We start from the raw sequence: 23,046 nt of genomic DNA on the forward strand, positions 1-23,046 counted from the left end.
GCGGGGTTCTGTTGTATATTAATTAATTATATTTTTCTACATCTGTGGAGCTTTTCAACATCTTAGTCCTGGAGCAGCTCTTGTATCAGTGTATAGCGGCGCTATAGTTGGCGCAGTCGACAGGACGACCGCACTGCGCATGCGCAGCTCTGTCCGGAGCGTGCCAAGATCTGACCAAGGGTTGAAGAACGGGAACTCGCTTCCTTTCTCGCAGTATGAGTTACAGCGCGCAGTGTTCTGCGCAAACAGATAGACATAAGCTCACCGCACGCTGTTTTCGAGTGGTTGTGGGCTTGTCTTTCTTATCTACCGTTTTTCGCCCGTGTATAACTTGAAAAGTAAGCACTCGAACAGTAGGCTGGTTATCTGCTCTTTCTAACAAGAACTCCTTCCGGCTATCCTAGCTGCAAATAGTTAAACAAAGGGAAACAAAATAGAGGAGAAACTTTGGGAGGCTTCGACGACTCGACTGTTCATACTGTGAAGACAGAAGGAACGAAATAGGGGGATATCATGACATTTCCCCCCCAAAAAGCCATTTCATCCGTTTCACATGACAGAAGCGGTAAAAAGTATCGATCCGCGTGCTTGCGTGTGTAAGTATATATCTATATAACCAATCGTCACATTCTATGGTCTTGACCGTTCCTTTAAGAGAGAAAATAACCGCGATGTTTTCTGTCCCTCTCCCGTTAAACCGTAATCTGAAGGGGATAAAACAATAATTCGCGGAACGAACAAAAAGCAACCAGCAGGCCACGCGAGAAGTCCGAACGAAAGCAGCCGTTTCGACGACGGAAGAACGGTTCGTGCGTGAATGCAAAGATCTGCACGGTTAGGGCGCAGTCCGATCCGGCATAAGAACGCGCGCGCATTGCAATGAGCGGCTTAGCCCCGCGCGTTGTCGGGAGATCGTAAATTACGGCTCTTGTTTGAACGCTGCTCGGAGAGAGAGAGAGGCGTATAAGTCACACTCGAAACCGGTTCCTGCAGAATCGCCGTGCCATTAACTTTATTTCCCGCGAAGGCGGAATCTGTTTGCCTTGGAGGAGCAATTTGCATTTTCGAATGGCGCCGCTGCAGCCCGCCCCACACGAGTCTTGCAACGAGATCCGAGCAATGAGGCAAAGGGTGATCTTAAGAGCCTTGCGGTGAAGCAGACCTCGAGTACGTGTGCCGGCATTGATTGTTCAGCCAAGCACGCATAATTCTTCAAGATATGAGGGCGAGAGAGTATAAAAAACGTAAACATGAAGAATAAGAGGTTTGGGCGAACGATTTTTTGGCGCTGAGATTATTGTGCCTCAAAGCAATGGGTTGTACTAAAACCTAGGGACGAAAAAGCTGCTGTTCAATGGTTAGATTTAATATCCCCCATCGCGCATGGGCAGCCAAAGCCATCTTAGTAAAATAAGCATAATTTTAATAAGACGATCCAGACTAATTAGCTAATTAACTAGGCACAGGTACGAGAACACTTTTACGCTATTTTTTGTATTCTAATACATTATGTATTTCGCGTGAAAAAAAAAAGGCTTCCTCGAATAGCCAAAATGACAGACGACTCTGCTGAGTGGCAGCTGCATTATTGGCCCTTTTCAGCATGATAAACGGCTTGCACACTTACAAATTAGTTAGGCCAAATGCGCGGAAGTGTACTGCTTCGGCCATAAAACGCAATAAATATCATATCCCCATCAACGTTCAATTTAGCCCCTATTGATTAAACTATCCAATGCGGCTGAGTGCGTTTCGATCAACCTGGCTGTTATAACCCAGTTAATAAAAATGAGTGATTGATCACTGCCGCAGCGCGACACCAGAGAGACTAAAAACGGAAGGGCTAAATAAACACCGCACACGTTATTGGCGTCGTTTATTCGCAGTAACTTCAGCAAAAAAATGCGTTCAGTGGCACGAAAGTTCAATACACACGTCGAATTATCTCTCTCTCTCTCTCTCTCTCTCTCTCTCTCTCTCTCTCTCTCTCTCTCTCTCTCTCTCTCTCTCTCTCTCTCTCTCTCGCTGCAGCCCTTCAGCACATTATCGTGAATGTGAGTGTCTGACTTAAAAGAATGCTTTAATCACCAGCAAGGAGCGGCGGCGAAAATGTGGCTGCGCAGCGACGATAACAACAAAACTATATATATATATATATATATATATATATATATATATATATATATCAGGGTGTCGAACCGAAAAAAATACCGGTTCGGTTACGGTTCGGGTTCGGGTGAAATAATTTCGTTCCGGTTCAGTTCCGGTTCGACAAAATCACGTACCGAACCGGTTCGCGAACCGGTTCGGGAGCTTGAACCGGTTCGCGAACCGGTTCGATGAGTTGAATTGTCACTGAAATTAGAAAAAAAATATTTAGTAGTTTAAAGCGACAGTAAAATCAAAACACAAACAAAAACTCAAAATGCTGCTGTTCCCCAAGCGCGGAGGCGCAATTGCAAAGCAAACTTTAAACATTCACGAGATATTAGAAAAACAGATGAAGTGGTGACGATTTACCACGTACTTTCTCGTCCAGACTTTATGTTGTCCTAGCGACTATTCATATAGCAACCGCCAAGAGATATGGCTGTGGGATATATTTTCTGCCTTTTCATTTCTCGCAATCGTCGCTATGGAATCGCCCATCACGCTAACCTTGAAGCCTTAAATTTAGGTCTGCGTACTGGCGCGTTCAAATATCAGCGCTTAATAGTGTGCATTACAATCAGTATGCCATCGTACCGCCTGACCCCCGGCCATCGTTCCGTGTGCTACATTGCGGAATCTTATAACAGATTATGCTGTTACAAAATGAAAGGGAAATTTGACGCGCGGAGCATGAGATGAACATTTTTGGGTAGACGCTCTGTAATTCGTCCACAGCAGTACTCCCTTCCGACCCGCCGCGGTGGCTGAGTGGCTAAGGCGCTGCTGAGCGCGAGGTCGCGGGTTCGATTCCCGGCCTCGGCGGCCGCTTTTCTGATGGAGGCGAAAAGCAAAAACGCCCGTGTGTACGAAATTTCTGCGCATGTTAAAGATCCGCAGGCGGTCAAAATTATTCCGAAGCCCTCCACTACGGCGCGCCTCATCGCCTGCGCTGCGTCGGCGCGTTAAAGCCCACAATCAAATCAAATCAGTACTCCCCTCCGGAACAAGTAGCAGTAGAAGTAATGTAGCGAATTGGGCAGTCAGTACAAGTGCACCTTCGAAAAAAAAAAGCAGATCTGAAAGAGACAAAACTGCAGAACAAACAGAAAAGATGATCGCTGGGCGAATGGGACAGTGTGATGTACCGGCCTGCCTTTCTGCACGTGTCATCTGCTTTATTACTGTTTCTGCTTCTAAGACAAGGTCAAAGGCCGCAGTTTCTTGCCAAGGGATTGAGTGCGCACCTTAACAGTTTTCCCTGACATATCTGCAGTTATTTGTACTTGTAAAAAGCGGAACTTGTCCACTGTACTGTCCCCAAAAACGGTCGTGGGTAAGGGACGTCGAAGCCACTTGTGGTCAGCAGCAGGCGGTTTAGCCACTGAGCAGCTCCTGCGGTCACACTTGTCAAGTATTAACAATTTGCAGGTGTCGGACCTTTTAAACAAATTATGAAGAGGAGGAGAAGGAATAAACTTTATTTATGCGAGCCTTCGGTGCTGCTGTCTGGACACCCGCCTGGTGGGGGGAACAAATTATGAAATGCAAAAAGTTTGCACACATCGGGTATGGGCTTTCGCTGCTGCGCACTGGAGCACTCCTGCAGCCTGATTGCTCCCCTAAAGTCGCAGCTAGAGAAGGGCAAAGTCGTTTTATATCCCCTGCAAGCTGCGGAGAATGACATTTCGTTTGGTAAGCTTGCACTACGCTCGCGCTTCCAGCAGCAACAGACCATTGCTACATTGGTGCTCATTCATTTCTCTTGCTGTTACATAGAGCGTGGTAGCTTTCAATTGTCTGGAGGGGAAAGTGCGCGAGCGGGTACGAAGTTGACGGTACGTGGAAGAAAAAAAGGCCTGAATTGCATTGACTGTGCAGTGTCAACAAAGGAGGGTCGAACCGTTTCGGCATGAACCGGTAACCGTTATTTTTTTTTCGGTTCAGTTCCGGTTCGGGTTCAGCGTGCTCAAAAAATAACGGTTCGGGTTCGGGTTCAGTTCCGGCAAAAATACCGGTTCAGTTCCGGTTTTCGGTTCGGTTCGGTTCCGGTTCGACACCCTGATATATATATATATATATATATATATATTGTAAGATGGGTTTATTTGCGAAGGCAAGGCAGCAGGACGCTCAGCGAAGGCAGTCCGAAGCAAGCGGGGGTGACGGCTGGCTCTCACGCGCTCTTCTCGCGGTCCAGGCTGATGATGATCCCTGTCCGGTTCACTGGTTCTTCATCTTCCTTGAAGCTGTATTACCATGGCCAATCTCCTTGAAAGCTCTTCCGCACTACAATATATATATATATATATATATATATATATATATATATATATATATATATATATATATATATATATATATATATATATATATATATATATAGAGAGAGAGAGAGAGAGAGAGAGAGGCAGAAAGTAGGGCCGGTCCTCGTACCAACTCGTTGCATCGTTGCATACGCGTTCCGCGTCATATAGACAGCTTAATTACGTAGAAGACTGCGCGCACAAAGGACACCGCATCTCCCACTTCCACGCCACGCGGGGAAGAATGGGCGACGCATGCCTGAAGAGACTGCCACCACCAAAAAGGAGTATAAACACCCTTATTATTCGAGGCTTCTCTCAGCAAGTGTCGACGGCGGTATCCCAAGTGGTCAAACCCCGGTCCACCCCAACGTTTTTTTACACCAGAGCGTAATACGCATGCGCGGTGAGGAGGCGGAGGAGTACGCACGTGCCTGGAGGAACAAGACACGGGGGCGAAGGAACAGCTACTACAGCAAAAGAGAGCGCTGGTGACCACAGCGGCGGAGGCGCAGCCAGCCAAGCAGTCGCCCGGAAGCTAATAACATTACGGGCATTAGGCCAACACCCGCCAATCGATATAGTCCACGCACACCCCCTCCTTTCCCACCCCGTTCAACGCTTTTCCTGCCTCTCAAAAAAAGGCGCTCTCCCGCCGAGCCGCCAAGTCACCTTCTGCGGCCACCACTCCACGTCGCCGTCGTCAGCGGACGAAAAGTTCCCGCTCCAAGGGCAAAAAAAGTCTTCCCGCTGCACCGCCGGTGTGGGTGGGTGTACACGGGCGGACTAATAAGGTCCGAAAAATTAGAGCCGGGCCGCCTAACCCGGTTAGGCCTTTTCATTCCTGCTTATGTTTTCTCCTCGTAGTCGTCGACATCGCCTGCTGGTCAGCGAAGTCGCGCAGAAGCGAAGAGGGGGGGGCAGTTATTGTTGGGCCGGGGCTTCGACGCGCCGCGGCGCAAGACAGCGCATTTGCATGCCGCCCGAGAGGACGACGAGGCGAAAACTTGTCGTCGCCGCAAGTCCCCTCTTCACGCCCCTCCCTCGAGCGACACGCAGTTATGACCTTGTCTGTTTTCGCGGGGCTTCGCTCGTCGTGTCCTGTTTGCAGCCGCCGCTCCACCCTCCCTCGTAATGGCGAAGGCATAAGCGGCCGCTCCATCTATGCAGATTGCGTGGCGACGCGGAGAGCGGGCGGCCGAAAAAAAGTTCGCTCTTGCGGTTCGAGCCGTGGGCGCTGTTGGCGGCCAGCGTCCGCGGCTTCCCTAATTACGTCGTCCTCGAAAACCGGCTGCGGCGTAGAGAACCGCGTCCACGCTGTCAGCTCGACGGTGCGTGCGTGTTCTAGACGTCATCTCTCGTACGCCTCTCGCTCTACCCTAGAACACAACAGGTGTACCCAGACTATTTCCTTTTGCCTGTGTTGGTTGTACGGCTATGTCATATTGCGAGGCGTGCTTCCGAAGTCTACTACTTTTGAGTTTACACGGGCAGCCATATCTTTTCCTGTTCATCTGCTAAAAGCCCCGAAGGAAGAGCGTATATAGGTGCAGTGTATAGGGCTCAACGGTCACAAGGCCTGTGGACGCCTTGGCTAACCGTTTGACGAGGCTTAAACTCTGGATTCTGACATTACGGCATCGCTAGAAGGCACGCCGCCTTCACAACGCTACCTTGGTCTTCCACTGAAGTGGTTCGCAGTTCGTTCCTTCCTATTTGTTGCGGACGGCCTACGAAACTTTTGTTTGTTTGTTTGTTGGTTTGTTTTTGCAATCGTGCGAAATGAGTTCAACAGAACAGGTATGAGTACATTTTAGTTTTGGTGCCGCACTGCTGTGATAATAATCATCCCTGCAACATTATCATTCGTAAAGGAAGTGAGCGAATCACTCCGACCATCCTGATAAACCCTCCCGCTTTGCCAAGCTAGAAGCAATTCAGAATCAAGATGATGTAGCTGACGCATGTGCGCGTATGTATGCACATGGTTATATATAGAGAGAGCGCGTGAGTAACAGAACGGTCAGTGAGGGCCGGTGTGAGAAGCAAGGGAAGAGAGACTATTCGCGGTGAAGGGTGAAATAAGAAATTGTGGGCAAAACAATACTCAGACGACGCATGATAGGAGAGATTGCAAAAACTTTCCATCGCTCCTATCATGTATCACGCGAAGGCCACTGCAAGACGATGGACTCTTTTTAGTCGCGCAGTAGAGATAAAAGCTGTTGCACGCTGCTGCTGCCGCTAATTATGATGATAATGATGATGTGCGTACACACACGCACATTCGCGCGCGCACACACACACATAGACGCACGCCCGCACTGCGGAGGTGCCAGCTACATGCCAGCTATCTTCTGTACTGATTTGAAGCGCAATAAAAAACACGGACGAAGAAAGATAGTAGACGAGACAGGCGCTAACGAGATAGCGCCTGTCTCGTTTACTCTGTTTCTTTGTCCGTGTTTTTTGTTGCGCTTCAAATCATGGCAACTATTCACCAACTCGCCCAGCAAGAAGTTCTTCTCAGTTACATATCTTCTGCACGCCCACTTTGCGGAAGCCGCCCCGACTTGCCGGTAACAGACCCTGCGTGCCTCGGAACCGCGCATTTCGCCCTGCCCTGCGCGGATCTTCTAAACAAAGCCGCAGCGAAAAGCACGACAGCAGCAGCGACATTTCAAGCAGCTCGAGCTCTGTCTCCGGCGAGCAGACGAGCTTATTAACCGGGCCGGAGGAGTGATTTGCGTCAGCGGAAGTCACTTCCCAGCTCCTTATCTCACCAGCTCGCGGCGCAAGTCCTTCCAGAGACGGGGACGGCAGGGTTGCAGAAAAATGAGGGCGCCCAAAAGAACAAAAGGCCCCCCGTGCGGATGACGCCGACGCCAGAAAGAAGTCTTCTGGCCCGCGCGCAAGTTTGTCTCGAGATACGGGCGCTGAGTAATGCGCCGCGAACGGTACCAAAGCGGCAGCTTTTGTGTTTCCCTCGAAAAATGTCTGCGGAGTCGCAGGACTTGGGTAGGGTACGGAAGAAGAAGGGAGACGGCCACGATTGTTTTGTTGCGCGCGACCCCGACTCCCCGCAGCTCCTCGCGGACGCGAGATGCAAACGTTAGAAGGCTACGTTTGTCTTTGGCGGCGGCGGTACGCTGCAACGGCGGATGATACGACAAGGAAACAGCAGTCGCCTGAGCTGTCGAGCATTTAAGCGCATTATAACGGACAGCATTGCGGGGTCCTTTCCTAACGACTTTTTGCTTCTTCTTGCGCGAGTCGCGTGAAGGTTTGGCAAACTTTCTTCGCGTTAATTAACGAGCAAGAAAGCCAAAACGACCTCTCTGAAAGAAGACGCCGGCGGCTAAGATAACGTCAACAAATTCACTCCGTTTTCTCATTTTAACCTTGCGAAGTACACCCTAGGCCTCGTTACATCGAAGCCCTTGTGACAGGCAACCCAGTTCGTTGTAAGCGGCACATCGTTAAAAACGAGAATTATCTGCTCTTCATGAACCGCAACGGGGAGCCGTAAAAGAACTTAAAAAGAGCGATTTTTTTATAACAAGGCGATTTCGTTATAACCTTTTATCTCTATTCCTGCCTGTTTTTCTGGACATATTTTAGACCATCTGTTCAAGTGCAGTAACATAGTACATTATCGCCAGTTATAGAGTAGCAGATACGGTGTCGGGCATTGAAGAAATTAATTTCGTGAGTGTGAATGCACCTTTTTTTTATTGACGCCTAAACAATAAAGTCGACAGCGAATTTTGCTGTTAGGTGTCTCCGTGTATGCTAAACGCTCCAGGACTTCCGAACGTTATTTAACACCCTTTTCCCCGAAGTGTATCTCGCAGTTTTCTCCTCTCAAACTCGCGAGTAATCAGCGGGACTTAATCGAGGGTGTCGTATCGGGGCGCGCGAAACAAACTTGCCCTCTGCTGAAACGTAATCGCGAGGCTGGGGCGCTGGATCGTTTTTATGCTGCCTCCCCACGCAAGCATACAGACGCCTTCGGATGCGACGAACCGCAAGCTTAATACGAGCAGTGCCGCGCACCACCTAAACTACGGGTGCCGCGTGATTTCCGTGGCTTGCGGCAAAGCTCGCCTCTCAAATCCGATGCCTTAACGCGCGCGCACGCCACGCGAACCATTAACCAGACGCGCGGCGTTTTTCGTCTGTAACCCCGCCCCTCACCTCGGCAAGCAAGCAAGGCGCGCAAGTACGGAGCGGAAAGCGTCGAACTAAATGCGACTGCGTCCCGAGCTCGTGACGCGCTCAGAGAAGCGTGAAGACGGCGGGGACTCCCTTCCGAACCATTAGTAAGCATTAGTGCCTCCTGCGGGCGCAACACACAGCGGGATCTGCGGAGGAAACTTTTGAAAACCCCTTTTTCGGATCGTGGAAAACGGAGGCAGGCGCGCGCAGGGAAAGAGATCGAGACAGAGGGGAACAGGGAAGTATACTACGGACGGGCGGAGAAGGGGGCGAGCAGAAAAGGACGCAGCATCTATCTGCGAGCGCTTATCCGTGGGAGCCGTATAACGTCGGATGGTCGGACCGTCGTCCACTTTCGTCGCGCACTGAAAAACGGACAAAGTTCGCGAGACCCGCTAGCCCGGCGAAGTAGGCACACACACAGACGCAGCCGCGGACCGACGACTCTACTACGGCGAGGAAAAAGGCTCAGGGCAGCGCCGAACGATTTGCCTTGGGTACCGGCGCGTTTCGGTTCCGCGTGTTCCGCGGGGCGAACCCGACGCTCCGCTCGAGCAATTTGCGCGGATTAGCGCTCTTCTGCCAGCATCGCCAATTCAACCGGGTGGCCAATTTCGTGCAGCGCGCGCGTCGAATTCTTCGCCGGCGAAGTGAAGATATTGCACTTATTGAGCTACGCGTAGTTTCCCTCTCCGACGCTCACCCACGCTTCTAACGGTTCAACAAACAATTTCCCGCCCCCCTTCCTCAAGAGCGAGGCGCGTGAAAAGGCTTAGCGCCACCTTCGACGGAACACTGATCCTGCAGACGACCGGAAGAATGAAGCAGACGATCACGTTAGAAGCTAGAAGCAGACGACACGAGGGATCCGGAAAACCTCCGGCTGGGTTGATCTCCCACGCGGTCTCACGTGATTGGCTCTTCGTGCCGTTATACGTGACGTCTCTACGCGCACAGCCAATCACGTCGGGCCGTGTGAGAAATCAAACCCGCCAGCCCCTGCAGCAGACGACACGAAACAGACAGACGAAACCGACGGAGCGTGGAAGTATCCTCCATACAGTGGAGTTAGTGTAGCCAGCAAAAAGCGGCTGTCGCCGTTCTGCACGGAACTGGGGTATGGATACGCCAGACGGCTCCGAGATGCGGTGACCGAGGCCGCGAGCGTACGCCCTCCGAGCCGCTACTGTCTATGTTCGTCGCGGTCGAAGGGGAACAAAACGACGCGCTTGCAGGAGGATTACGTCTTGGGCCGCTCTCCTAGCAAGGTGTTAATTAAACGCGCGGCGCATTTCGGCTCCCGCCGAAAGGGGATAACGGCAGCGCGGAAAGCTATAGTGGACGCAAGCAAGCGAGACATTCGCGAAGAATCCCAACCCTTCTCGTTCCAAGAACGGGTAAATACGTTCGGTATACACGTAGGCACACAAACGGAGGTGTTCGTTTACAAAGAGACCAAGTACTCGCATCGAGACGGAGAATGCCAAGACACGCAAGGATGCGTGCAAACACTACAGAGCTTTGCATGTGCGTTTTGTAATTCGCTGTGTATAAATATTTTCACAGTTCCCATATTATATAGACGATCTTCAGGCTCAAGGGGATCCAGCTTTCATTCGGTAGTCGAAAAACACACGTAAATTAGTGCGGCCGGCAAGCGAACATAGAGGCTGTTTGCGGGCAAACGATAACAATGCACAACACGATTGAAGAAGCAAGTGAAGAAAAAAAAATCAATCTCCTAGGATTACCCAAGCGCGTGGCCCCAAAGAACTGCCAACACGTGTCATATCTGCAAGAGTGTAAAGACACGTTTTTATTGCTTCTTTCTCAGCAGCATGATTGTTCTGGACTATCAGCTAACGAAAAAAAGTTTCGGCGCAAAAACAGGACAGGACATTTGAGTCCAAACAGGAACCTTTGTTCATGCGCCCTTGTTGAACCCTTGTTCATTCCTTGTGAACGCAGCCTAGTTAAAGTCAAGCCCAGCTTAAAAGAAAGCTACCGAGGGTCCCCTACGAAGCACGGGCGCCTTGTTCAAGCTAACTCCATTACCTTTGTACCTGTGAACAACGAGGCTCATCCCTGCTAAGTCAATTCACTCGCTGAAAAAAAAAGAGGTACTTAAGCTTAACGACGTACAGGGTGCAACTTTTTCTTTTCGCTTCTACGCCAAGTTCTTAACGTTGTTGACAGGTGGTAACAAAAGGGCAGCACCCACTGCAAGCAGCCTGGTCGCAGCTAAGCAAAGCGCGGACGGTCCCGAAGCGGGTTCATTGTTGGAGGGAGTCTTCATTGTTGGAGAGAGTCCGTACAGCTGCGTCGGCCGAGACTCGCCAGAGGAGGGGGACCCCGCTGTCCAAGACAAAGAGCGCGGGGCAAGGAAAAAAACTGGAAACGACCGCGCGCTGCTGGACAAACAGTCTTCCCCGCACGATCGCCCGGCACGGCGGTCGAGGAAACGCGCAGGGGTCAGCGGAAGAGCCGTTTTCCGTCGGGCGGGGGCGATTCCGGTCATTTCTGTTTTCTTGTCTTGCTTTTGGAAGTTTAACAAGAATAAGAGTACTCATGAAAATGAGCGACCGGGGCTGTCTTTTCATTTTTTTTTTTATGTCCGCTGGGAAGGCGGGAAATTTGAAGGGAGGGTAGAGAAGCCGCCAACGTGACTCGCGTGCTATGAAAAATTTCGCGCAAGTAGAAATATTGCAGTTGGTTGGTGCATGATGCTCGGGAAAGTGTTTCCCACGAACAGAAACGAAGAACATACGATGTTCCTAGTTTCCGAATCTCCCAACCCTGAGTGCTGGGAATTCAAGCACCGAATTTCGCTGAGTTCTAGAAGCGTGATAGAAGACGAAACCAAAGAAAGAAGGCAACTGGGCATTAATAAAACGCAGCAGAAGGAAGCGCACGGAGAACTCTATCGGGGAATGTCATCGGGGTACCAGAACGCGATATTGACCGTTTTTAAGGGACTGAACCAGCATTATAAAACCGGAGTGAGACAAATATACTTTCTGTGAGTTCGGGCGATTTAGACTTGTGAAAGTAAAGCCCGTGCGACGAATTTGGAGCTTGCCTATGACAATGTTTTTTTTACATTGTCATAGGTGACACATGACACGCCAAGATGACACATGACAAACGGAAGCTTTCGAGGTGACACATATCAATTAAGTGAAACGCAATTTAAAATGACAAAACGGGAAGCTATAGAGGTAACGCCTTCCCGGCATCTTTCTGTCTCTCTATTTCCCAGAGCGAGAGAGAGAGAGAGATAGATAGAGAGAGAGAGAGAGAGAGAGAGAGAGAGAGAGAGAGAGAGAGAATAAACTTGATTAAACCGAACTCGTCTTCAGTGCGAGAAGTTGGTGCCCGTTGTTATGAGCCCAGCGACGAAAGGCGATCGCGCGAGAAGGCAATGATGGAAATGCCCGCGAAAAAATGAAACTTAGAGAACGGCAAGACTAAGGGTGCGCAGCTAAGAATTAATGACATCAGAGGGTAATGACGCTTTCGGTCCGTTAAAACGCGCTGTTTTTGTCTTCGTCGTCCCACAAATGTCGCTCGTGTTCGCTGAGAGAAGGAATAATAACTTTCCGGATTCCTGACCTGAAAGCAAACAAAAAAGAAGAAACAAAAGCAGCGGAACAGAACCTCACGAACGAAGCGGATATGAGACTGAAGGAAGCAAGCCGCCGAGGAACGAATCCACCGGGAGCCGCAAAAATAAAAACTAGATTGCAACAAACGCTGTTCACGAGAGTAAACCTTTCCAGCTCGCAATCATTCCGGCCCGCCGCAGGAACACCATGACGGAAAACACCGGGAAACGGCAAGCCAAGCCAAGCCAAGCCTAGGTGTCGTCCGCAAGCCAAAGAAGACGGAAAACAGGAGGAGCAAGCGAGGGAGATGGCGGAGGGCGTGGGCGAGTCGGTCATTAGGCGTCTCGCGTCGACCTCGCCGAGCCCATCAGCACCGATGCCCCAGCGCTGCAAGGCATCAGATCGGGCAAAGCTGCAGCCGCAACGCGAAACGCGCAGAGGAAAGGACGTCCAGGCGACGGTTCATCTCCTCCTCCTCAAGATGAGCCATGCGCCTCGCAAAGCCAGCAGCAGCAGCAGCGAGAGGAGCGACGCTCGTAAAAGTCAATAAAAGTCAATGAAAAAGAAAGCTGCCCCGGCAAGAGAAGGCGCAGCCCGCTAATTTAGATACACGCCCGCGCTGCGACGGCGCTCGTCGCTTCTGGCCCGTGCCAGCGCTGTTGCTGCTGCTGCTGCTGCCCGGCTCGGCGAGAGTAGTAGCTCGGGCGCGATTCCTTGGACCAGCGCGCGTCCGAGAGAACGCACCTCCTCCCGGCGGGCGGTAATTAACGAACTCGCTGCTCGGGCGGCCGCCTCAAACTCTTCGACGCTGAAAGCCTCCCCCTCCCCTCGTCACCGTCGTCGCCGTCGCCTCGTAACGCCGCAGTCCGCCGCGAGAGGCCGCTATCCGCCGCCCCACCGCCGCCGCTACTGCTCCACCTCCTTAATGAACTCAGGCCGCAAAACAACAGCATCTGCCTCCTTCTCCTCATCCTCGGGGGAGCAAAACAAGCAGAGAACACACGAGGGGAGTTAGAGTGAGTGGAAAGAAGCTCTTATCGCGCCCCCTGTACACTACTTCCACCCTTCCTGGCCGCTGTTACCAAACAAACAAAGCTAAGGAGCGGCGGGAAAAGAAACACGCCTGCCGCTACCCCTCCACCCGAACGATGCTTACGAACTGGCGCGTGGAATAAACACAAACAAGCACGTAGCATTCTCGGAGGCAGCAAAGCGCGGTGCCTTCTCCCCCCCTCTACACACTGACTCCTTCTTATCACGCACCAACGGCGCTCTTCGTCATTGGGAGCGATCATCTGCCGCGGTGCCGCACCGCATTGCAGAGATGATCGCGGGCGAAAGCGAACTGCAAGGGGCAGAAAACAAAATGACTCGAAGAAGCAAAAAAAGGGCCGGGCCACTCGGCTCGCTTGATTTGAGGTTCCTTCTTGGCAGGTTTCACTAACAGGGCAGCGTGGGCTTCAGGGGAAAGGGGAAGTGCTTTAACGGTGCGCGCCGATGTGCGGACGGGGCGCAGAATTAATCGCCCCAGCGCGCTCGGCTCACGAATCAACGAGACAAAGATTTAGCGGGGCGGCAACAACAACAACGACAACAACCGGAAAGCTAATGACGGCCGGCATTCAAAAGAGGGCTGCGGAGGGACCAAGACCCGCCGAGAAAGGCTTCCCGTTGTTGCGGGGAGGGGGCGAAACAGGACCAAGAAATAGGGACTGGTTGCAAGCTTCTATTCCGTCGGCAGACGGACTAGTTGCTTTATCGCTTCTTCGTGCGTCATGATCTCGCTCCGAGCGATTCTCCTTTTCGGGTTCATCAGAGCCGCCACCACGATACTCATTGCCGGCCTCAAAGCGATCCGGCAACTGAGACGCTTTCTGACCGCTGCTCCTTTTTTTACCCTTTTTTCTGCCTCGGCATCCCTCATCAGCCCGCATCCCACAGGACTGCTTACCGAGTTAGCGGTACACACCCCCCTACAATGACTGCTTCGGGCCGTCGGCTTATCTCTCGAGTAATTTCGACTAGGCGCGCCGCTGGGGTTATTTTCCCACACCCTCTGAGGAGAAGTGTGCTGTCTTTGCGTGTGGCCCCATTACTGAAAGAAAAGAAAAAAAAAGTGGCAACGGTTTGCTAGAAGCGCATTGTTTACGGCCGTACTTAATGCCATGAGCGCCGGGTGCCCTGCCCATATTGCTTCCTGGTGCGAACGCACGTATGCTTATAAGGCAGAAGCACTTTGCTTAGAAGATTAGCTTTCCCCCCCCCCCCTTCTTCTGCCACGCGTTCGTAACGATATGTTGGCGTATATAATCAAGCTAACGGCTTTAGCGAACCGCCTTTGAAACAAACAAACCACGGAGCTATGGTTTCTGCTGCCTGCTCGTATAAGACATCAGCATTAGAGCGCTGTATTGTGAACGGGTATTAAAAAATGCTGTTGCATTGTAAAAAAACACGCGGTCTGCAAAACACACACACACACACACACACACACACACACACACACACACACACACACACACACACACACACACACACACACAGACACACACACACACGCACACGACACAAACAGCCACGAAGTGGGACACCTGGTTTGTATGTCATATTCGATTATGCGCGCGAGCGCATAGTTATTCAGCGTGTCACATTAAAAATGACGTCTTGCGGATACGCAACCGAACCCGGCCGGCAAACGCATAAAATCGCCACATCAAAGTGTCTTTATGGATGCTCTTTACTTGTAAATAGTTCAACTTAGCGTTTCACTCAAGAAACTTTAAGCGCAAGCGCTTGAGTAGCCCTTGAGCTGAGTCGCCTTGAGCAGCCCTTCCAAACGTAAGGCGGTTCAGCGCTAGCCTCGAACAAAAAAAAAATGGACGCCATCCCGCCCTGCGAAAGTGAACGTCCAGCGAAGCTGTTATAAACCACTGCACATTCGGATGGGGGAGGGTATGAAATGTTCCTCGTTGTCTCAGCGGGCTTGTCGTTGCTCTCGGCTTCTCTGGCAGCAAATGCCGGGTCCTGACGCTTGCGCTCGGCGTCTTGGACGAGAACTGCTGTGTCTTTCCTAGCCTGACGTATGCGCTAGCCCTCGAATGACGTCAACCCCCCTCCCCTTTCGAGAGCAGCCGCAAACCTAATCTTTACCAGAACACATGGGAGAGAGGGGGTGTCATTTTTCACCGGCACCTTATAATCCGTCATGCGGTTTCCATGCCTGCTTTGTGTTTTTTTTTTTATTTGCACGAATACTGAGCTCTCGCCTGAATAGCCTAACGCATACATTCGGCGTCTTGGACGATTACTACTGGGTCCTGCCTGGTTTTTCTTGTTTACGACACGAAATTTTCCAACCAACGAGAGACTAACATCTTGAGCTGTGAAAGTGCCTGTCCTCACAACACGAGGCACATTCAAAAGAGCGGAATCTCGCGGGATAACGCGTAGTAAAAGGCGGACACGGTAGAAAACAGTCTTCCAGACAGCAACACCCTCTCCAGCGCCCGTCCAAAATCACCGCCGTTTCCTTCCCCGCACTCTCGGCACCAGACGGCGCCAGAGCTCCAGACCAAGACGCGAGAAACCCTAGGCGGCAAGGTGCTTTCGCAGAAATCAGTGCTCGCCGGCAAACGCATCCTCCGGCCTGGGCAAAAATAATTACTGCGGCGGCAATTATCCTAATTAACGGACGAGAAAGGCGTTCTGCCGCGCCGAACTGCGCGCACTAAGGAGACGCGCTACGCCGCAGTGCATAACGGCGATGCGGGAAAGCAACCCGCCGCCTCTAAATGAAATTGGCGCCCCTTATGGCGCGATAACCGCCCGCCTTGGCTGCTTGGGGGGCGGGCGGAAAGGCGTTTAACCGAACCGCCGTAATTCAATTTCGCGTAAGAGAAAGCTCCGCTGGAAGGAAACGGTTTGCTGAAAGTCGTTTTTTTCTTCCTTCGTAATTTCTAAGTTGTTTACCAGCAATTAAAACTGGCTCAATCGCGCCGGCATCGCGGCGAAAAACTTCATCCATTACGGCTTACGAGCCAGCTCAGTGGGAAGGCCAACACTTGAAGTCAAAGCTGCGTTCACGAAGCCGCTATTCCAGAGCTCAGAATTTGAGAGAAACGGTGATTTAATTTTTTCTATTTCTTATGTTTCCACCTCACCTACGCGTGGTTGAAAGTTCGGGCTACCGCTCGTGCCGAATCCGAAAGTACAGTGTCACTAGCGTCGGCTTGCAATTAGCAGTGTCTAATGTAGCGACACGAAAACTGCGCGACCCGAAGAACAGCGGTAACTCGATGCCCGGTGGTGTAGCGTGACTCAAGCTGCGTGGTCTCAGGACGCCAGGGCTGAATGTTCATTCATTCTTGCGCTGGTCTGATTTAAAGGGGCCACGAAGACAAAATACAAATTTTGCTCGCTAAAAAGACTTTTTAGTCCTAATAACAATGATAGCAATTTTCTCGAAAACTTGAAACAAATAATAGAGATACTACAGGAAACATATGAAGAAGCGGCGACTTCCCGGTCACTTTCTGGCGAGGTCTCAATGACGTCGCATAATCTTGTTTTGTGCAATTTGCGGCCGCCAACAGACACGACTCCGCATTTGTAGCAGGGACTCTATACTTCCGTTTGATCGTGTCGCCTGAATTCTAACATGCAATTAACACACTGATCGAAATATTTCTAGCGCAGGGCTACGTCACTGCAGTGCCAAATTTGAAGGTTTTTCAATATCTCTTGTATTTTTTCCGGTTAAAAGACCTTTTCCGTGGCTGGAATGGAGAGTTGGGTAGGTTACTAAGGGCTGGTTCTTTCAAACCGAACGAAGGTGTTTTAAAGCGAAGCTTTAGTGTCCGCACTGATGCCGTTGTTCGCCAATACGCCTTGCAGGAAAGCCAACTTTCTCTGACGATGATGATGAATGATCGTGGGTAAAGTGAAAGAAAAAAAACGATTTCATGACTTTTTCCCTTTTCCCACTCTCTCCCATCCCCCTCAGGGTCTTATGACCTCCTCCAATAAACAGCCAATCAATCAATCCATCAACCCCGTGGCCGGAATCGAACCTGGCTCCCTCGAGTTATGAAGGCGGCGTCTGCCCCGTTCCTCATTTCCGACATGGTCGAAGCGGTTTGGGAAAAGTCAGACGACAACCAAAGAATTCGTCACAAGAAGAATGGCGTTGCTCTGCGTGCCGTTAGGCTGTTAGCCACAAGACGTTAGGCATAACTTTTCATTTCGAGGTTTAGGACGTTAGGCCTAACGTCACAAGCCGGCACCCACGCAAAAAAAAAAATTGCTCACTGAACGCCATGCAGCGTGTACCGATTCGCGCCGTACACCCCATACCCAAACGTTAGGGCTATGGAGTGCACACCTGAGAGTTGCTGTGAGTATTCTAGAAAAGTGGTGTGTACCTCCAGAGTAGCGCGTACTCTTAGTGTGGGATTGGTCAAAAGAATCAAAGAATCCATCACCAGAAAGCTTCGCGTTCACCATCGTCATCGTTAAACGGATGTGTGCATGAATTTCTGCCTTCCTGGCCTGATTTAATGCGTCTTCTTAAATCCTGCATATCCGAAATCCCTACATGCCCCCATGCTCTAGTTTTGAGAGAATCATTGCGAACATGAAAAAACTACTTCTTTGTGTCGGACAGTGCAACGTCTATATTGCTGTCTACTTATTACCTAACGCATATGTTTGTCCGCTCATTAGCAAATGTTGCAATCTGTAAATGACGCTGAAGATTTGCAAGAAGGTTAGTACACGACGCAAAATGTCAAGGGGTATCACGGAGACACTACCTTGCCCAGAATGGACGCAGATGCGTTGCTACTGAGGACGCGCTCAATATCAGGAGCATTCGCGTCCTTGTTACTGATCCTAAATTGAGCCGTAAATCGATCCGAGAAAGAGATTTAGCACCACGTGCTAGCGCGTTTTGCGCAATTAAATGCGCGCGCAAAAAAAGAAGGGTTACGTCGCGCGTGCAGCTCAACAATGCAGTGCAAACAAGACCAACTGCAGGAACTGGGTCACTCCACAATCCACATATAGCCTGTGACACTTTTCTTTTTGCCGCATGAGCAGAGTGCAGCGCAACAATGCAGTGCAAACAAGACCAACTCCAGAAACTGGGTCACTCCACAATCCACATATAGCCTGTGACACTTTTCTTTTTGCCGCATGAGCAGACGCTACCTGGAAACACAGCGACACGCCTGCTTCGTTTTCTTGAAATGAATTGCGAAAGAATAGGCAAAAAAAAATAAATAAAACGCAGGAAAGTTACCAAAACGAAAGTAAAACAAAATGAAATGAAACAGGATAATAGCAACAATGCATCCAAACCCAAAATTGCGTTTCTGACTGGTCCGGGAAACTGCGCGTCAGACACCGGGCAGACGAATCGACCACTAACACAACGCATCGCGTCGTCTGCGACCGTAGCGCCCTGCACAGCGGATTGCTCCGTCAAACCACGCAAGCGAACGGAAGGCGGTGTACAACGCGGGAATTCTGAACATGTCAAGGACACTGGCTTAAACCTGACGGCTGACTGACCAAACTGAACACGAAATCGCGGATTATATTCCTAGCCTTTTTCGAATTAATGCTAATAAAAATGATGTCACTAAAATGACCAAACTGAACACGGAATCGTGGATTCAATTCCTAGCCTTGGCGAATTAAAGTTAAAAAAAAAACAATGCCAGTGCAAACTGTAACTTAAACATAGCTGTAACTTAAACATAGCTCGCGGACCTTGGATTTGAGATGTAATGCCCTACAAATAACTGGTAATTATGATTGCCGTGGATCAACACGCCTCTCCGACAACGCAGTACAAGCCATAATGCTCGTGTGTTCATTTCTTTTGTGTGATCAGTTCGTAGCTATCTAAGCACCAACAGCACATCGGACACTAACCAAGCGCCCGGAGTGGCAAAGGAACACGTCGTAAGCAGACCGACGACGGTCTCTGAGAGACTCACAGCCTTACTTAGTGCCTCCAACGCGTCGCAAAAACACGCCTCGTGTAAACAGCGACATCAGTGGGGAATATTACGGTTAAGCGAATTGTTGCTCGAAAGAAGGTGCCACGAGCCCCGGTTGAACCTGGAGAGCTGCGACAAGCTTGGCACCACCGCCGAGAGGTGGCGCCACAGTCTCGGCCTCTCGCGTCGATGGGGCTGGGGAAGCGGTGGTTGGCAGATGCCGTGCTTGTAGTTTTCGCGGTCCCATTTCCGTTTGGCGCTCGGTGGCTCTTTTAGCCGTAATCTTTTTAAGCATTAGCGAAAGCCGATGCTTTAGAGTAGCGCGCAACCATGTCATTAATTGCGAAACGAAGTGAAAAGGCGTGAACGATCCCGCTCCTACCATTCCTGGAACCATGCACGCGAACGTTACACTTCCAAGAACGCGCAAATCACAAATTCTTTTTCATGAACGACGTAATCTAAGCCTTGAGGCGTCGTTGGCGCATTCAAACTGGCCGAAAAGTTGAAGCGCCCCAAGTAAGCCAACACAGATTGAAGGCGGGCCAGTTGGTACATAACTAACTTATAAAACAGCGCTAGAAACAGGACTACAGAAAGGGCACACAGGCAGGGCGCTGACTAACAACTGAGTATGTGCCCTTTCTGTAGTCCTGTTTCTAGCGCTGTTTTATAAGTTAGCCAACTAAGCCATCTTCACAGACCTTGCGAATTAGATACTTCCGCGTGCAATGCTCAATAAAGATGTTATTGGTATGCTGAACAAAACATGCTCGTGCGCTGTTTGGAATTTGCTCAACTAAGATGCGGCCGTGTACGTCGAATTCAGCGGATAACAAACAGCTCGCTAGCTGTTCTTCGTCTGAATCATGTCGCAGCAAAACTACAGTTGCGCTAGGCATAAAACAGCCTGAAAAGCATGGAAAACTAACTAAACCATGCAGTTCACTGCCAAAGCGACAACACCGAGAAAAGGGGCGATGTGCTTGCCTTAAATATGCACCCACTCCATTAGTGACCACCGTTTAAGCCGAATACAGCATAGCAAGAAAAGTCATTTAAAAACAGTCTGCACCGCTTCCGAGATACCTAGTGAGTTATGCTTCCTTTTCACTCACACCCGAACAGCGAACAAACGTTCGCGATGCACAACGGTACGCTCTTGCTTTATCGACAAGGACCTAAAATACAGCGCTAACTCGGGCGGTCAGCGTGCAAGCCGATAAGCCTTCCAGGGGAACGCGTTTCCTGCATACGAACAACCAGCCCCACGATGTATCCCTTCCGCTGAAGGCTCGCAGCCTCCCCTGGACAGACAGCGCCCTCTTCGGCGCGTACCGTTATCTCATCGGATCCCACCTCCCCACCCAGGCCCCTTTAGAGGATTCCCCTCGGTGGACTGAGGTCAACTCGACCGGACACCCTCGTCCTCAGACAACGGCGACCGGCGAGAGTCATCTTTTTTCCCCGGCAGCTGTCAACTACGTGTCGGCCCCGGCGCGAGCGGCTGGGCGGCAGGGTGAAGCCTTGCGGCACCCCACTCTCGAACACGAGAAAGCCCCATTGTTCGTCTGCCAATCTCAGGTTAAATTGCGCGCGCTCTCCAAAGTCGGCGATAACGGAACTTTCCTGGCGTCCCTTCTTCGTTTTTTGTAACAATCCTACTTAACGCGCGCTGAAAGGGAGTGGGAGGTCGGCCGTGCCGGTCGGTTGTCTATCTTCCCCAGGCTGCAGGGGCAAACTCCGGCGAAGATGCGAGCCAAGCGCTGACACCACAAAAGGGTTTTTCCTGCGCGCACTACCCAAGCATCGAACAATGGTTCCCTCCCCGTCAAGACGAACGGCTGAACTTTCCGGCGGAACGCCTGAGGATGTGTTTGCGGCGGCGTCATGTAGCGGGGGCTTATACGCATCCTATTTACCGCAGCGCCGCTTATCGGCCGACTTTTCCGACGACGGATGCCCTCGGGGGAACGCGAGCTCAAGTGCAAGCTTCAAGAGTGGTGCTCGTCACAGACCCGGGGCGCAGTGTGTACGTCTGCAAGAAAAATTCGGCTGCTAGCATTTCAGGCACTGTCGCGCTTGTATCGGGCTTATAACCTGTACTTGAATGGCAGGTGGAGGGAAGGTGCTCGAGTTCGCGTGCGTCGGCATATTGCTCGGGGCAACAGTTCTGGCAAGGGACGACCTTCTTGTCGGTGCATTAATGTAGGAGATTTAATTGACTAGTGGAGCAGTGGAACATGATAAAACTGCGCGTAAAAGACAAGACTTCAATACCAGCGATCGAGTACCAGCGCTCGTCCTGTGCGTATTCTTCCTTTAGTGTCGCCTTTTACGCGCTGTTTTATTTTTTATTATGTTCCAGAGGTCAGGTCATTCTTGTCTTCAGGAGCAACGGCAAGGTGCCCTTTTACTGAGCACTATATATATATATATATATATATATATATATATATATATATATATATATATATATATATATATATATATATATATATATACCAGGTAGTTTAGTAAAGACGTAATTTTCGGAAATTTCGCCAACCAAACCTAATGCGAAAGAAGATGCCGGGGAAAGTAGTACTCTGAGTCTAATGAGCGATACATACCAGTATATATATTTACCCTGAGTGCGGGGACAGCTTTGAAAGCAGCTTTCGAAGACCACGTAATAACCGCGTGGCTACGAGTATTACTATGCTGAAGATTAAAAAATGGGGACATAAAAAACGTTGAATAAAGTAGGAATTCGTATGAAGCGATTTCGTTGCAACGAGTGCTTACGTATGCCCATGAGCGAGTATTAGGGAACGACAACATAGACGTCCTGAGACAACGTCTCCCCACAAGGCCGGCAGCCCGCAACTGATTGGTTGATTGATTGTTGGTGGAATCCCCTTCGGTGTGACTGCATGCGCCACCGATGATGGTGATGATGATGATGATTGTTAATAGTATGTAACGGGTTGATGGCGTATCATTTCACCAAATAATCTAATATGTCTATGTTGCACCCTTGGTTTCGTCCTAGCGCTGCTCTTAGGACAGGCTCAGAATACACTTTGTCCATTACAAGTGGTAGCTGTTCTAAGCCAATATTCCCTCCCCTCTCTGCTTTTTGTCTACCAGCATTTTAATCTTCTTTTAGTCACCTCGACAGCCTTGACGCTTACTCCCTCTGTGCTACCCTTAAATTTTAGGGCTTCCGGAAGCCGAATATTTCCCTCATGTAAACGTGGATGGATACCCTCGCATTCTAGCACTATGTGTCACATAGTTTCTGTTTCTTTTCCACAGACCACGCATACCCCATCATTTTGTGCACACCTACCCACAAAGCTCTTGTTCCCAAGCAACCTGTTCTAGCCTCAAAAAGCAAAGAATTATTGTAGAAATCTAGAATCAGCAGCAGCGCCACCTAGCACGCCCCTCGCGCATCACTGGGTAGCGAAGGAATCTTCGCCCCCACGAACAGAAAGACGAGATATCGGAATGGAACTGCGTTCAATTATTTGTGATCTGGTGGTTACCGCGCCGTCAGAAACTGGACGCAATAGTTCCCTGGTGTGGAAAGGCTTTTCAAAGAATCTTAGAGCTTCAGCACACACGGGAGCTCCGACTGGGGTACTTAAGCCTAACGTCACAGTCCTAACGTCAACGTCCCAAGCTCAAAAGAACAGACGAGGAGGCTAAAAGCGAAAACGCCCGTGTGTTAGAGATTTTGGTGCGCGTTAAAGATCCCCAGGAGGTCAAAATTAATCC

The 23,046-nt window shown here is 50.4% G+C and overlaps 1 protein-coding gene across 2 annotated transcripts in view; it reads right to left on the reverse strand.

The window, feature by feature from the left end:
- Nucleotides 1–23,046, reverse strand: part of Pros (homeobox protein prospero) — a 211,335-nt gene that overhangs the window by 16,684 nt on the left and 171,605 nt on the right. The gene's annotated exons all lie outside the window — the stretch shown is intronic.

Source organism: Haemaphysalis longicornis, unplaced genomic scaffold, assembly GCF_048455015.1.
Source record: "Haemaphysalis longicornis isolate Haplotype H1 unplaced genomic scaffold, Haemaphysalis longicornis Haplotype H1 scaffold_8, whole genome shotgun sequence".
Taxonomy (NCBI): domain Eukaryota; kingdom Metazoa; phylum Arthropoda; class Arachnida; order Ixodida; family Ixodidae; genus Haemaphysalis; species Haemaphysalis longicornis.